General features: G+C 44.8%; 1 long non-coding RNA gene across 4 annotated transcripts; it reads right to left on the bottom strand.

Moving 5' to 3' along the window:
- Positions 1 to 12,933: 12,933 nt before the first annotated feature.
- Positions 12,934 to 15,023, bottom strand: LOC129484041 (uncharacterized). 4 transcript variants are annotated; one of them, XR_010121611.1, is made up of 4 exons: positions 14,849 to 15,023; positions 14,377 to 14,473; positions 13,256 to 13,343; positions 12,934 to 13,074 (listed from the first exon to the last, which is right to left on the bottom strand). It is a non-coding gene; the product is annotated as an uncharacterized lncRNA (long non-coding RNA). The 4 variants fall into 4 exon arrangements; XR_010121610.1 differs by having other exon boundaries at positions 12,934 to 13,079; positions 13,258 to 13,343; XR_010121612.1 differs by having other exon boundaries at positions 12,934 to 13,079; positions 13,258 to 13,343; positions 14,746 to 14,862.
- Between the last annotated feature and the right edge of the window lie 1,961 nt (positions 15,024 to 16,984).

Genomic DNA, 16,984 nt, shown 5'->3' with positions numbered 1-16,984 from the left:
ACAGAGGAAGAAACTCAGGTGTAGACAGATTAAGTGACTGACCTGTTTCCCATTCCATCTTGTTTGCTAAGTGTCTTAGTCTGCTCAAAAGACAATAGACTGGGTAGCTGAAACAACAGAAATGTTATTACAGTTTTGGCGGGTGGAAGTCTGAGATCAGGGTGCCAGCATGGTCGGGCTCTGGTGACGGCCCTCTATTGGCTTGCAGACAGCCACTTTCTGTGCTGTGTACTTACATGGCAGGGGTGGGGAGGGGAAAAGAGTCTCTTCTTATAAGGGCACTGATCCCATCACAAGGGCGTTACCATCCTGACCTCACGAAAACCTAAATAGCTCCCAAAGGCCCCACTTCCAAATAACATCATATTGGGGGGTTAAGGCTTCAACATAAGAATTTTGGGGGGATACAGGCATTTGGTCCGTAGCATTAAGTGACTTATACTTCCCCCAGAGGTGAGCAGTTTTGGTGTATTGGAAAATGGAGGTAACATTAGTGTCGTATTCTGGATGCAACCCAGGGCATCTGTCTCCTGGGAGAAGATTCTCTGTAGGTCAGGGAATCCCTGGATCTTCGTAACTGGAAGGCTTTAAATGCTGTCAGTTCCCTGTAGGCGCGACCTCCATCCTTGATGCTGTAGCATTAGTGAGTCCTGAAACCAAGGTACTAGCAGCCGTTACTCTCATGCCACATGATTTCCTGCCATGCGTGGACACTGGGATTCCCCCATAGTTCTTGTGTTCAAGGAGACGAGAGTATTAAAAGGGGAATTAGAGATGTGAATAAATAATTAAAACCAGCGTGGTCATATTATTACATTCTAAGTGATGTGGTAGCAGGAGAAAGGGGTAGTTAACTTTCTTAGGAAGCCAGCAAGGCTGTGGCACTTGACAAATGATAACCAGCTGGAGGTGGAGGTTGGGGTGGGGAAGAGCCACTGAGAGCAGAGGCAGTCATGCTCACATTTACGGAACGCCTGCTATGTTTCTGGCATGATAGATACTATGAGGGGCAAAGTTAGACATGGTGCCTTTGACATCTCAGGCCTAAAGCAGGATGTTCTAAAGCAGGATATTTCCCTGACCCCTTCGTGGGACTCACAGCAGGGGTGCCTCAGTTACTCAGCCCACTGCTTTCAACTCCTCATGGGAGGAAGCATGCGAGCAAATGAGGTGGGAACTGGACTAATGAGTGCTGGAACCAGCTGGCTGCTTCAGCACCTGCAGGAACAAACTCCATGTGGGCCCTGCAGCAACATCCAGGTGGAGGTGCCTGTGACCCCCAAAGTCCCAGAGGGCATGGTACAGTGCTCTTGTAGCTGTTCCATCCACAGACAGCTTAAGTGTTAACAGCTCAGTGGACCCTCTGCCTTTTCATGTGAGGCAGCTGCCCTACGCCAGTGAGGACAAAGGGCCGGTGTGACAGCCTTTTGTATCCACACTTGTGGCTCCTGAACTCTTGTCCAGCTTCCAGGAAAAATGAGGTCGCATGAATGAATTGAAGGATAGTAAATGCAGGCGACTTTACTGCTGATGAAAATGGCTGTCAGCAGAAAGGGGAGCTGAAAAGGGGACTGGGGGTCGGGGTAGGTAATCTTCCCCTGAAGTCCAGCTGTCTCTGGCTGGGTTCTTCTCTGAAGTTATGCCATCAAGCTGTCCCTCTGAAGTCAAGCCGTTTCTCTCCAACATCCAGCCACAGTCTCTGCTCCTCTCCAACTGAGTCTGGGGTTTTTATAGGCACAGGATGTGGCGGGGTGGGGCCATGGGTAGTTTAGGAAAAGGCAACATTCAAGCCGGAAAACGGGATAGAAGTTCTCACTTTGGGCCGCAGTTTCAGGCTTTTTGGCTTGAGGGTGGGGTTTTCACCAGGGACCTGCCCTTTTCTGCCTAGAATTTCTCTGCCTCCTGTCCCCATCAGTTCCTTATCTCCATCATCCTAAACTGGGACAGTCTTTTCTGTTACGTGATTGCAAAGCACTGTATAACTTCCTTTTACAGCACTTAATCAGAGTTTGTTATTAGTTATTGTTATTGTCCTTCCTCACTAGACAGGAAACCTCTGTCACAGGGATCATGTCTGACTTTGCTCCTATACCTGAAATGTAGGGCACACCTCCCAGACAGCAGACAGATTCATAATTTTAAAATAAAAAATATACACACACATATACACATTTATACACATACACATAGCGGCACTGTTTTGTTCCAACCCCTGTACACAATGTACTGTGCTCCATTCTCTTGTGGAGACTTGTGGGTCTAGATTTGTGACTCTAGACCAGCTGTTCTCATGGATGGCTGCACATTAGATGTATCTGAGGAGCTTTAGGCAATCCCCATGCTGGGCCCATAACCAGACAAGCCCACGGACTTGCCTGGTCAATGCCCAGGCATCACTCATCCTAATGTTCACCAGGCCGCAAAGTCCATTTCAGCAGCAAAACTCTTTCATAAACTATATTTTCTTCACATAAAATGTGTTCTTTCTCAAGAATCATCCTTTATGCTTTCTTCTTGAAGCACTGATTCAAAAATACCCTTCTAGTATTCAGAAAAAGTACCTGGACTAGGTGGGCCACAGTGACAAATGCAGTCAAGATGCCACAGTCCCTCTGTCCCACCTTCCTACCCCCAAATTCTAATGTCCACAGTTGGCAGGCTCGGGAAGCCTTGAGAGCCTCTGACCCTCTAGTAAGAGGGGTGGCTGGAGGTTGACTTACCAGGTTGCCTTGACCTCTGTGGGAAGGCAGGTGGGGCAGGCACTGCTAGAAGTTCTCACAGAGGCCAAAGTGAGAAGCCCAGCAGGAGTGAGGAGGGCTGGGCTGGGAACATGCCCTGACAAAGGACATATCTTACTGCCCTGCGATAAGAAGGAGCCTGAAGATCTTGGATTGCTCTTGGTTTCTGAAGACACAAAATAATCTGGCAATCCAGATTTTCAGCTGTGCAACTCTTGATAGTGGCAGAATTGATTGCTGGGCATTGCACGCGTGGGAGCTCCGCTCTGGGCCTGGGGCCTGGGAAGGGTTCTCTGGGGCTGAGGCAGAGAATGGCACCCACTAGGTGTGTTCACTGGGCTCTGTGCCATACCCAGATTCTTTCTCAGGGCCTGACTCCTTCCTCCTGGGTTTGCATCTCCAGGCCCAGGTGTGGGTCTGGGTGCCTCCCTGCCTCCCTCTCCTCCCTGTCCAAAGTTTGACAGGGCTCATGGGTCTGCCTTGAACCTTGGTAGGATCTCTATGCAACTGAGAACAGAGGGGTCATGGTTTGCTTCTAAATTGGGCTAGGCCAGGCCCAGTGGCTCACACCTGTAATCCCAGCACTTTGGGAGGCCAAGGCAGGTGGATCACCTGAGGTCAGGAGTTTGAGATTAGTCTGGCCAACATGGTGAAACCCCATCTCTACTAAAAATACAAAAATTAGCTGAGCCTCGTCGCGAGTGCCTGTAATCCCAGCTACTCGGGAGGCTGAGGCACGAGAATCGCTTGAACCCAGGAGGCGGAGGTTGCAGTGAGCCGAGACTGAGCCATTGGACTTCAGCCTGGGCAACAAGAGAAAAACTCTGTCTCAAAAAAATAAATACATAAAAAATAAATAAACAAATTGGGCTAGGACTTGGGATTGAAGGCCCTCCTTGGGGCCAGTGACAGGCCAGTGCTAGAGGACCTCATGGGTAACTGCATCCTTTCCCTCCCTCCAGGCTGCCCATTCTCCAGGGAGGTACATTTGCTTTTGTGGTAACTTCTCTGGCCATGCTTTCCTTTCCCCCCTGGAAATGCCCTGAGTGGACACTCAATGCCAGCCAGGTGAACACCAACTCTCCAAAATCCACTGAGAAATGGCAGAAGAGGATCTGAGAGGTAACAGAGCAAGGGGGATGGCTGGGAGCAGGAGAAGTGTCCGCAACAGGGACTCCTGAGTGCATTCATTCATTCAACATTCATTATCCAACTTCCTGCCAGGCAAGATCCTGGACTTTAAGATACTGCGGTAGATAAGACAGAGAAGGATTCTGCCTTCACAGAGCTAACGTTCTAGTGGACATGCATGGTAAGGTAGGGTGGGGAGAGAAAGATGCTAATAAGCAAATGGAAAAGGCAAATCTCAGCGAATTATAAGTGCAATGAAGAAAATAAAACAGAATGATGAGCAGGAGAGGGACTGGGCTGCTCAGTGGAAAGGATGGAGAGTGAAAATGGGTGTTCTTGGAAACACTCCTGCATATATCAAGGAGGAAGGGCTCAAGCATTCCTCCAGCCAATCCTAGGAAGTAGAGAGGGCAGCGAGTAGTACTCCTGCTTTATATTAATTCACTAAACATCATTAGTTGAACATCTGGCAGGTTCCAAGAGTTGTGTTGGGACTATAAAGAGGAGAGACACATATCACGGGGGTAGTGGTGACAACGATGGTGGTGGTGGAGGCGATGGTAGCAACAGATCGTGGTTACTGAACAGTTAGAGTTTTCCAGGCACTCTACTACAAGTTCTTCATAGATGCACAAGTGCCATATTGATAAATGTTCACAGTGGGCTCAGATTAATGGGAGAACCAACATGCCGGACTAGGGTTCAGCACCACTCTGTTAGTGGGCGCTGCCAGCTTAGCTTGCTCATTTTGGAGAGTTGTGCCCCTGTGTTTATCCCACTATGAAGCATGACTCTTGCTAAACTCAATTGTATCATCTGGGGAGAGGAACTAGTGGCTTGGGGCAGGCTCTGAAAGTCAGGTTGGCTTATCTAAAGGGTCGAGAAGAAAGTCAGCACACTCAGGATTGTTGGCAGAGAGATCACCACAGGCTTAGGGACAGAGCCCAGCATCCTCACCCAAAGTAGGCAGGTGGAGGGGTGGCCTGTGGATGGGGTGCAGTTGTCGGTGGTACACTGTGAGAGAGGGAAGGTCACTTGAGATCTTTAGGGAGCCTTAACCATCTACTTCCCAGCTCAACCTGAAACACCTAGGGCCATGGCATCTGTGCATGGGCTGGCCTGGAGCTGTGCCCGGCACCACCTGCTCTGGAGAACGGGTAGCATTACACAGCACAATGCGATGATGGGGCCCAGTCCAGTGTAGTTTGCTCAGGCATGAATACAGCCCTCATTTATTACCTTCTGTACCAACTCCCCAGTATCACTGGGACTAGACCAAGGATGTTCCAGAACTCAGGGCTGTGGACCTAGAGCAGGGTGGGTTCCCTAGATAGATCTGGGAGCCAAGCTAACAAGCCTTAGACCAGGCAGGGCCCATCCTACAGCCCACCTTGACCCATGGTGAGTGTCCTCATAGCCTCATTGCTTCAACAATTGCCATTCTCCCATATGGGAAATACAAAGGACAAACATGGAAGACGGGAAACAAACTATTCCTACCCATGTTTGACCAGTAAGAAGGAACAGAATCCACAAAACATCTCAGTGCCTAACAATGCTACTCTGTGCTTGATAATATTGCTCTAGTTTGATTTTTCCCTCCTTGCTTCCAAAGTTTGAACTAGTACCTTTTAATATAAACTTGTTTGTTTTTTGTTTTTGAGACAGAGTCTTGCTCTGTCACCCAGGCTGGAGTGCAGTGGTGCCATCTCAGCTCACTGTAACCTCCGCCTCCCGGGTTCAAGTGATTTTCCTGCCTCAGCCTCCCAAGTAGCTGGGACTATAGGCATGTGCCACCAAGCCCAGCTAATTTTTTGTGTTTTTAGTAGAGACGAGGTTTCACCATGTTGGCCAGGCTGGTCTCAAACTCCTGATCTCAGGTGATCCGCCCGCCTCGGCCTCCCAAAGTGCTAGGATTACAGGTGTGAACCACTGCGTCTGGCCATAAAATAAACTTTTAATTTAAGTCTTACAAGCATAAAGCAAAGAACACAATACATTTTCAAAGTTGAACTGATCGATGTAACCTACCTCAAGAAATAGGCATTACCAACACCCCTTAAGCCCTATCATACCTCCTTCCAGTCACCCCTCCCATAACAGTAAACACTATCCCAACTTCTAACACCACAAATTAGTTTTGTCTGTTTGTGAACTTTGTGGAACCACACAGTACATATTCATTTGTGTCTGACTTCATTCATTCAGTATTAAGTTTGCAAGATTCTTCTGTATTGGAACACAATCAAATCGCTAGTCCTGGAAAGGTTTCCTTATCTCTCCATTTCTCAACCTATGCCTTAGACAATGCTGCGCTGTTGACTTGCTCTCATGCTCCTCCTACCCTGGAAAGCTAGGCCTCTGTGTCTTTCTCATCAACATTTTGTTCCTTCAAGCACACGTTGCAATTTTTTTTCAAAATTCTGCTGCTTTGTAGAAGTGATGTGAAATATGAAGAGGTCATTTGAGATTGTATTTCTTGGTCTACTCTTGCCCCGTTCATGCTGTGAAAAGTGATCCATGAGCTGTTGATGTGTAAGTTGATGTGCGGTGGTAGATTATTCATACTCATTGCTGAATAATGTTTCATTATATAATGTTCCATTATATAAATAGACAGCAGTTTATCAATTCTGTGTTATCCAAATTATGTGTTTAAGGGTGGTTTCCAGTTATTTGCTGTTGTAAATTGTGTTGCTATGAATATTTGTGTGCTTGTGCTTAAATGAACATATATATGTACGTCCCTGAATGTATACTTAGGAGGAGCATTGGTTGGGTCATAGAATGTGTATGTGTCCACCTTTAGTAAGCACTACTAAATACATCTCCAAAGCGGATCTTCCAGTTTACACTCCCACCAGCAGTGTGTGTGAGCTCCAGTTATTTTACATTCTCACAAACATTTTCTATCTTTTTTATTTTAGCCATCCTGGTGGTACATTTGTAGCATTTTTATGATGCTGTTGGGATGATTTAGAGTTAACTATAATTGTCCCTCCTCAAGTTGTAGTTCTGCTTGACTTCCTTGGGTCATTTTTTCCCTAAGCTTACCACATTAACTGGTGACTGGAGTTAAATATCCTGATGTAGACTTCGTCAGATATCACCATTTCTATGATTTTCATTTCACTGAGTATCATGCAAATCTTAATCTAACATAAAAGTTCAAGCAACAGACCATGTCCTAATGTGCCAGCATTACGTTAGGAATTGGCTACGTTCACAACGGTCCCGCCTCCTTGCCCATCCAACTCAGCCAAGTGTACTCTGGGCCCAGTTTTATCAAAACAATAACATTAAATGTGTTCCAGTTTGGTAGAATCAACTCTGATGCCATCATCTCTCATCTAAGACTGAAGACATATCTAAAAATATTGCTAAGAAATAATTTTACTAGTAACTTATTTTAAAGGTAAAGGGCAAAAGTAGCATCATTTGGTACAGCAGTATTTCTGGTGGCTCCAATTCTTTCTGCTACCATCTTTATTTCCCCCACTGGGATCCCTGAGCCCATTCCCTTGCTCCTATTAAAGGAGGAGTATTGGATTCCTTCTCTGTTATCCTTCAAATAGTGAGCAGCAAAAGTAACACTGTTAAACCTACTTCATGTGTCCTTCCCAAGGTACTTTCAAATGACTTAATAAGTATATTCTAACTGGGTCCTCTCCACTGGGTAGGGTGTGTCTTGAAAATACCAGATTTTTCAATACAGCTCATAAATGCCTTCAGGGTTCCAACAAGTGAAATTAAATTAATTTATATTATTCCTACTTTAGGGAACACAATCAAATCACTAGTCCCGGAAAGGTTTCCTTAGCTCTCCATTTCTCAACCTATGCCTTAGACAATGCTCCGCTGTTGACTTGCTCTCGTGCTCCTCCTACCCTGGAAAGTTAGGCCTCTGTGTCTTTCTCATCAACATTTTGTTCCTTCAAGCACACGTTGCAATTTTTTTTCAAAATTGTGCTGCTTTGTAGAAGTGATGTGAAATATGAAGAGGTCATTTGAGATTGTATTTCTTGGTCTACTCTTGCCCCGTTCATGCTGTGAAAAGTGATCCGTGAGCTGTTGATGTGTAAGTTGATATCATGTTGGTGAATTATCTGGGCTGCCAGTCTTTTTATAGTACTCTGGGTCAGATCTTTAGGTGCAGAATGGGCAAAGCTCAAACCAGAAACATTGTCAATACCAGTTTTTAAAAAGTCTTTAAATTTCCCTTGCTCTGTGATATATCCAGGATAGGCAGCCTGCCAACTCTGTGATGGGCCATAAACCCTCAAAGTATATTCCCCCACCAAAGGCACATGAACCCATTTCTGTTGGCAATCTGGACCATCCTGGGTGACACAAGTGGCAACAGATGCAGGTGGGGATTATGTTGTTTGTGAGCGTGAGTGTGCATGGCTTGTGGCCCAATGTGTCATCTTGTGGACTCTAGTGACTACATTCAAAGACATACTTCCCTCTTTTTAAGATTAAGGGGCATCAACATGAACAACCAGTCTCTAAAATTCAACCATGAAGTCCTGTCCCATGAAAAGGAAGAAATGTAAATAGTGTTTTCTGTGATTCACTTGCCAGATCAGTTAGTTTATTGACTATGGCCCAGCAGTCCATGGAATTACATATGGTATAATTGCTGGTAGGATTTACATGTGTACAGTTACCATGTCATACATACCTTAGTCCGTTGGCCTGACTTAGACTTGCCATACTTCTATCAGGGGCCTTCTGTTGGCTGGACAGAATGTTGCATTCTTCTAGTTCCAGCCTTTCCCAGTTAATTGAGTTCCACCTTCAGAAAGGTGCCGACTAGTGCTTTTGAATTCAAAGATTTATACAATGGGGCCCGAGTTTCTGTTTCTGGATTTAGATTATACTGTGAGGTTATGGCTGCCCTAGGGGATGGGGACTAAATCACTTGCTTGTGGATCTTATGTATCTTTCCTGGGTAATTGTTTTTCTTTTCCTGAATATGACTATTTCCCTGTAATCAACACATTTTGTTTATCAGGCCGTTCCTCATTTGAATGTCTTTCTGACATCACTCAAGACACAATTGACATCTCTGATTTAGACTTATTTGCTTATTCATTAGTGGTCTAACCCCAAACAATGCCCAGTGGTGGACTGCTCAGTAACGGTCTTTCAAAGGGAGAGTGGTTGAGTAGCTGCCCTGGGCCACATCTGCACCAAAAGCCCCATGGCAGTTCTGGACACCCGTCTTTTGCAGGTTCAGTCCTCATTCAGCGTAGACTCCATCACCAACACTTCCCATAGCTCAGGAGCACTGTGCCTGTGAGGATGCAATAGACCAATCTGAGCCCTAACTTGTGAATTTCAGCTAGAACCTTCTGTTACTCTTCTCTACTTTCAACAACAGCCTTTTTGCATGTGCCTGTACTCTGACATATAGTCCAAAAGTACACCCAGATGTGAGTAGACTCAATCACCTCATCAAATTCCTGTCCTTCCTTTTTATCTCAGGGTGGACCCAGAGTTAACATGGCATTTCAAGCTTTAAGGAACTGTTCCATGTAGCTCCAGACCAAGATATACCTAAGGCCTTCACCTGTCAAGCTGGTGGGGCCTGGAGTTTTGCCAGGTCGGTTGTCCAATCTCAGAGTGGTATGTGCTGCGCTACTTTTTCCAAATCAGGAAGTTCTTCAGTGAAGTCTATTCATATCGTGTCATCAATAGAATGAATCACAGCACACATGCGGTTTGTGGGCTTGTGGGGTTTCTTGTTTTTGTTGCTTTTTCCTGTCCCCCGGGGAGCCTATACTTGGCTTTGGTAAATTCAAATTAAAACTGGGCATCTGCTCTGCTAGATTCCAGGGCAGGGTTTCCCTACACTCAGCCCCACTGAGAACTACGATTCCTTATGTAAGAATCTGTTGCCTTCCTACTTCCCAAGAAATAAGATCTGACAAGTTAATTCGTCTTTACTCCTAGTTAAGCCCTTCTGCTGCTCAAATCCTTCCTGTGTTTTAATGCAATGTCTGCCTCTATCACTGCAATGGAACAACTAAAAAAACTTCAGTATGGTCGGGTGTGTTGGCTCATGCTTATAATCCCAGCACTTTGGGAGGCTGAGGTGGGCAGATCACCTGAGGTCAGGAGTTCGAGATCAGCCTGGCCAACATGATGAAACCCCATCTATACTAAAAATACAAAAATTAGCCAGGTGTGGTGGCGCACACCTGTAGTCCCAACTACTCAGGAGGCTGAGACAGGAGAATCACTTGAACCCAAGAGGCGAAGGTTGCAGTGAGCCGAGATTGTGCCATTGCACTCCAGCCTGGGCAGCAGAGCAAGACTGTCTAAAAATGCAAAACCAGAAAACTTCAGTGCATTTAGAAGCAGTTGCCTTGTATTTTGAGGGTAGTGGACAATAGTTATGGAAAGGAATGTTCCTGGGGCCTGAACAGTATCAGCAGTGAGAGTGGATGTTTAGGGATTTGGGTCATGCCCTGCTAGCACTGAGGACTAGATTCCAAGTGACAGAGGCATTATTATTTTCTTTAATACATTTGCTGTTTACTTTTGTGCTTGTGTTATGTAGAGTCCTCTAAAGCGGGAGTTTGTAAAATATGGCTCTTGGACCAAATCCAGCCTGTGACCTGTTTTTTTTTTTTTATGGCCCATGAACTAAGAATGTTTTTAAAGGTTGTTTTACAAAAAGATCGTGCATCAGAAACTACATGTAGCCTACAAATTCTAAAATATTTACTATCTGGCCTTTTACGGAAAAAGTTTGCCAATCGTTGCTCTGAAACACAGGGCCCAGGTCTAAGGGTGTCATCTTCACCCACACTGCCCCCAAGTGTCCAACACAGTGAGCTACAAACCTAGGGTCTTATCTGTGGTATTTTAGCTCCCTCTGCTGGGCCAATGTTTTTCACCAGTACTGTAAACACGAGAAAGTTCTTGCTAATTTCAACTTCATCTTATTAATTGATGATTGATTGGTTTTATTCACCGAGTCAGCCTATTGGAAGGGAAGATAGATTCCCCATGTTTCACTAAGTTATACTGATCCACACACATCTCAAGGCTTCAAACCACTGACCGTCAGCCGACCAATTGTACAGCACAATACTAGCCACAGATGAAAGTGACAGCAATATGGAACCAATAGGAACATCATTACTCATTGGGATGCAAGAAGTAGTGGAGAGGGAAAAGTGAATGATGATTCCGTTTTGCGGGAATGGTGCTTGCAGAAAAAGTAGAAAACCGTGGGAAGAAACGGCAAATTCAGTTTTCAACACCTTAGACCAATTTAAACTTCATCTTCCAGTATCAGGGTAGTTTAAGCTAACATAGAACCCACAAACATTACCAACACCTGAAAATGCTGGATGAACTGTTATTAAATCCAGAACCAAGTTCAAAATCAAGGGGGAAAACCTTACTCTCTAGAAACAAAGATGGGAATTACAGCCGGGATCATGGGGCTTATTGATGGTTGGGTAAAGAATCAGACCCAAATATAGGACCAAAGGCTAGGAGCTTGGGTTGTAATGATCACCTGGGATCTGGAAGAGCACCCACTTCAGTGAATGGGGGAAATAATAATCCTACCATCCCAGGGAATAAACAAGGAAACTTTTATTCTTCCTAGAAGTCTGCGGGAAGTGTTAGAATATGGAGTTGCATGAAAAATAAGGATTCCAACTCTACAACATGTGAACACATATGGGTGTGGTGGAAAGATCTGCAAGCTCAGAAATTAAAGCTAAAACTGGTCCTGTCAATAAAATACCTGTGGTTCTCACAGAAGAAAATGTACAATTATTCTTTGGGGATATTTCCACATTCTAAAGCATGTAAGACATGGGGAAAAAAAAACAATTCCCCCGAAGAAGAGTTCACAGACATAAATTTTGTCATTTCACACCAGGTAATAATGTATTATGAGAGAGAAACAGTAGAATCAACAGCTAATAGAACAATTTAAAAGATGATAGTAAATCAATATGTTTAAAATAATTAAAGAGAGTCAAGAAGCAATAGAAACCATAATCTAGAAGATAAAATGAAACAAGAACAAGGAAATTTGAACATAGAACCAAATACAAGTTTAGTAATAAAAATAAATAAAGTCACTGCAATTTAAAAATGTATTTAATGAGTCAAACAGCATTTAGACACAGCTAAAGAGATATTCATGAACTGAAAGATTATCTAAGGAAATAATCCAGAATGCAGCACTGAGAGATAAAAAGATGGGAAATGTGAAATAGAGGATGGGAAATATGAAACAGAAGTTAAGAAATGTGAAGCCAGACTGAGAAGTCCAACAAGTTTCTAATAGGAATTCCTGAAGGTGATAATGAGAAAATGGAAAAGTGATAGTATTAGAAGTGATATAATGGCTAATAATATTTTGGAACAGATGAAAAATATGAATATTTAGATTTTAAAAGCACATGTAGTCCCAAGTGTAATAAACAATTAAATCTACAATTAGATATATCATAATGAAACTGCAATACAAGCATAAAGAGAAAAATCTTAAAAGTAATAAGAAAGAAAAAAAATACCTACAAAAGAATAGCAATTGGACAGTTAGCAGCCTTCTCACTAGCAAAGGTAGAGGCTGGAAGACAATGGAATATTTTCAAAATGCTAAGAGAAAATATTATCATCCTAGAATTCTATCCCACTGTAGAATCCCACATCAGGCAACACTGATAGCAAAATAAACACATTTTCAGGTAAACAAAGACTAAGAGTTTATCAGTCACAGACCCTTACTGAAATAATTATTAAAACTTCAGGAAAAAGGAAATGGAATCTTGAATGAAAGAGTGGTGGAAAAGAAGCTATAAGTGAGCAGAGGAACATATGGGTAGAAAACAGGTGGGTTAGTCAGCTTGGGCTGCCACAACACAATACTATAGCTGGGTGCAGTGCCTGTATATGTCTGTAGTCCCAGCTACTTCATAGGCTAAGGCCGGAAGATTGCTTGAGTCCAGGAGTTCGAGGCCAGCCTGGGCAACATAGTGAGACCCTGTCTTCACAAAACAAAAACAAAAACCAACCATAGACTGGGTGGCTTGAACAACTGAAATTTATTTTTTCACAGTACTGGAGGCTGGAAGTCTGAGATCCGGATGCCAGCATGGTCAGCTTCTGGGGGGTGCTCCTTTCCTGGCTTGCAGATGGCCACCTTCTAGCTGTGTCCTCACAAAGACTTTCCTTGGTACATGCAGAGAGAGAGAGGAGAGAAGACAGAGAAAAATCTCTTCTCTTTATAAGGGTACTAAGCCCATGAAAGGGGCTTTTCCTTTATGTATTAGTCTGTTTTCATGTGCTGATAAAGACATACCTAAGACTGGGTAATTCATAAAGAAAAAGAAGTTTAATGGACTCACACAGTTCCAGGTGGCTGGGGAAGCCTCACAACCATGGCGGAAGGTGAAAGGCACATCTTACATGGCAGCAGACAAGAGAGGCTGAGAGCTAAGTGAAAAGGGAAACCCTTTACAAAATCATCAGATCTTGTGAGACTTATTTACTACCATGAGAACAGTATGGGGGAAACCACCATGATTCGGTTTTCCCACCGGGTCCCTCCCACAACATGTGAGAATTATAGGAGCTATAATTCAAGATGAGATTTGGGTGGGGACACAGCCAAACCACATCACCTTATGACCTCATCTAAACCTAGTTTCTTCCCAAAGGCTCCATCTTCAAACACCATCATATGAATTTTGAGGGAACACAAACGTTTACTTCACAGTACTAGGTAAATCTAAATAAGCACTAATTGTAGGAAAATATAATAAAAACAATAAGCAATGGCAGTGGAAAAATAAATATTTGACAACAATAGCAGAATGGTGGTAGAAGTTCAAGTTTTCTAAGGTCATTGTACTATTTGATGGGAGACTAGACATTTTATTTACCCATGGACATTGTTAAGTGAACAATTCACATTAAAAAGTTGTGAGCAACTTCTAAAAGAATAAAATAACAAGTCGAACATCCAAACAAGTAAAATAAAAAGGGGAAATAAAGCAAACTTAATCCAGCAGATAAGCTGGCAAATTGCAGCCCAGGCGCCAGATCTGGCCCATCACCTCCTTTAGAGCAGACAGCTCACGACTAAGCATGGTTTTACATTTTAAGTGGTTAAAAAAATCAAAAGAAGAACATTTCATGACACATCAGAATTATCTGAAATTCAAATGTCAGTGTCTATAAGTGAAGTTTTATTGGAACACAGCTACACTCATTTCTTCACATCTTGTCTGGAAAAGTTGTGACAGAGCCCGTATGGGCATAAAGCTGAAAATATTCACTTTTTTGGTCCTTTGCAGAAAAAGTTTGCATAGCCGGGCATGGTGACTCACGCCTGCAATCCCAGCACTTTGGGAGGCCGAGGCGGGCAGATCACGAGGTCAGGAGTTCAAGACCAGCCTGACCAACATAGTGAAACCCTGTCTCTACTAAAAATACAAAAAAATTAGCTGGGCGTGGTGGCGCGCACCTGTCATCCCAGTTATTCGGGGGCTGGGGCAGGAGAATCGCTTGAACCCAGTAGGCGGAGGTTGCAGTGAGCTGAGATCGTGCCACTCTACTTCATCCTGGGTGACAGAGTGAGATTCCGTCAAAACAAACAAACCAAACCAAACAAAACAAAACAAAAAAACCCAGAAAGTTTGCCGACCTCTGCAACAGAAACTAGGAAAACAGAAAAATGCTGCAGCAAGATGTTCAATACACGACCGAGTGTGCTAGTGTTGGGAGTCGCCAACATCATCATCATTGTGACTATAATCAAGAATTAATTTCGAAGCCTATTTCCTGAAAAGCTTTGTTAAGCAAAAAAGTCCAACACGCAGTTGGAAATACAGACTGGAGGGAGGATGGAAATCAGAGCTCTCCTTTTCTCAGTTCCTCGGGAGTCCAGCTTTGCCCCTGCACTGCCTAGGAACCGCCTGGGGGTCACCAGATTTCACCGTGGGCTGCAGCATCCGGAACTGTCACGGTGGCCTGGGCCGAAGGGCTGCAGCATCCGGGACTGTTACAGTGGCCTGGGCCGCGCCGAGGGGCTGCAGCATCCGGGACTGTTACGGTGGTCTGGGCCGCGCCGAGGGGCTGCAGCATCCGGGACTTTTACGGTGGCCTGGGCCGCGCGGAAGCCCACAGTCCTGGGCACTTCTCCCCTTCAGTTGAAGGGTGCCATCATGGTCACTTCCTGTGTCCAGATGCTGGTGGGCTTCTCAGGCCTGATTGGCTTTCTCATGGGTTTCATCTGCTCCTTGGCCATTGCTCCAACTAACTCCCCAGTGGCCCTGCCCCTCTTCGATTCTGCAAGCAATAATGCCGGGATCCGTTGGGGGATTTCTGCCATGTTAAATGCTCCCTGGCGAGGGAGTGCCATGTATGTTCTCTTTGGTGGAGAATCACCCAGAAAGAATAATGGAGGGCCTGGATATTGGTGAACTCTTGTGGTTTACAAAGACTTTCATGAATGTTATCAAACCTTAAAAAGCATCAAAGTTGTTACCTATAATTCATCATGACTGCTTATTATTATTATCCTATTTGTATTCATAATGAGGCGGAGGTTTCAGTGAGCAGAGATTGCGCCACTGCGCTCCAGCCTGGGCAACAAGAACAAAACTCCATCCCCCCCCCCCAAAAAAAAAGAAAAGAAAGGAAAACAGATTCACAGGTGTTGGGAAAAGCTGAGTGTTGGGAAAAGCTGAGTGTTGGGAAAAGCTGAGTGTTGGGAGAAGCTGAGGCAGGTCTTGCATGTCTGACAATGTAAAAGAGTCTTGGAACATGTCCGGGGTCCAGGGTCTAAAACCCCTTGTAGCCTTTGGAACACCAAGCTCTGTGCTAAAGGGTGGAAGGCTACACAGACGCACCATAATCTAATCCCAGGGCATAAAATCCCTGGTGGCTTGGATAGAATCCAGGGCTTGTGGCTCTAGAATGTGTCTAGACTTGCTGGCTCTTTGCTTTCCCAGGATCAATTGTATCTTGAATTAAAAGAACCTGCTCTCCATTATCTCAAGTAGCAGAGCAAATGCTAAACCATCACAGCTGTAAATCATGTGCTTAATGCAACGTGCCCTTTCAACCTCCACATTCTCACCACCTGTTTCTTTGTCGTATTACCAATAAATAGCATGGGCTCCCAGATCTCCGGGCCTTCACAGCTTCCACAATTGCGATGGCCCCTTAGTCCCACTTGTCTCTCTCAAACTGTCTTTTCTCAATCCTTTGACTCCGCCAGACTTTGTCACCCTCACGACCTGGTGTTGGGTCTGATCACCCCAACAACAGGTTTGGGGAGAAGGGCGTGGGCCTCTGTAAGGGGCTACGATTTTGTCTTCCACATCTGGCCTTCTTTGCTTGTGGCGATTCCACAGGCAGAAATTCGATACTGGCCCTGGCAGAGCTCTTTGGTGGCTTTCTGAAGTGTAGCGGGGAGTTTCATTACCTCTGACCCAGCCCTGCATCTGAGCTCCAACCCCGAATATTCACGTGTGTCCCAACCAGCCCTGTCTGATGTCCTGAGGGCACCTTGCCCTCAGTGGCCTCTGTGAAGCTCAGCCCGTGCCCCCTTCCTGACTTCTTCTGCGATCGTTGTCTTACTGGGCCGACCTAGTCACCCACGTTATCTGTAGCTTCTTGCTGTTCCGCACCTTCACTGGTGGGTTCTCTTTTCTTAACACCCCCATTTCCTTCCTGTCCTCTTTTCTCCATTTCCTGGCCCATGGCTTCATCGTCACACTTGGACGTGCAGTGACCTCTTACATTCTCTCATTCCAGGACCTTGCCCATGTCATGCTACCACCTGGCTACCCAAGGATCTTTCTAGAACCTAATTCTGATGAGATTAGTCTCTGCTTAAAATCTCTTCGTGGCTCTCCATTTTTTCACAGGAAAGCTCCATAAGGTCAGCAGGAATTCTTCAGGATGGAGCTTTCTAAGGTGACACAGAAATGATGGTGTCTAATCACATTGCTTTCCACATATCTCAGTGGACCTCTGCAGTTCCCAGCACAAGTTCTGTGAGCTTTGGAACAATACAGACCCTCCCTGCTGCCCACACTCCACCTTGCATTTTCTTTTTTCTTCTA

The sequence above is a fragment of the Symphalangus syndactylus genome, chromosome 6 (assembly GCF_028878055.3).
Source record: "Symphalangus syndactylus isolate Jambi chromosome 6, NHGRI_mSymSyn1-v2.1_pri, whole genome shotgun sequence".
NCBI classification, from domain to species: Eukaryota; Metazoa; Chordata; class Mammalia; order Primates; family Hylobatidae; genus Symphalangus; species Symphalangus syndactylus.
The sequence above is the reverse complement of the archived record's forward strand: the minus strand, read 5'-3'. Positions and strand labels throughout refer to the sequence as shown.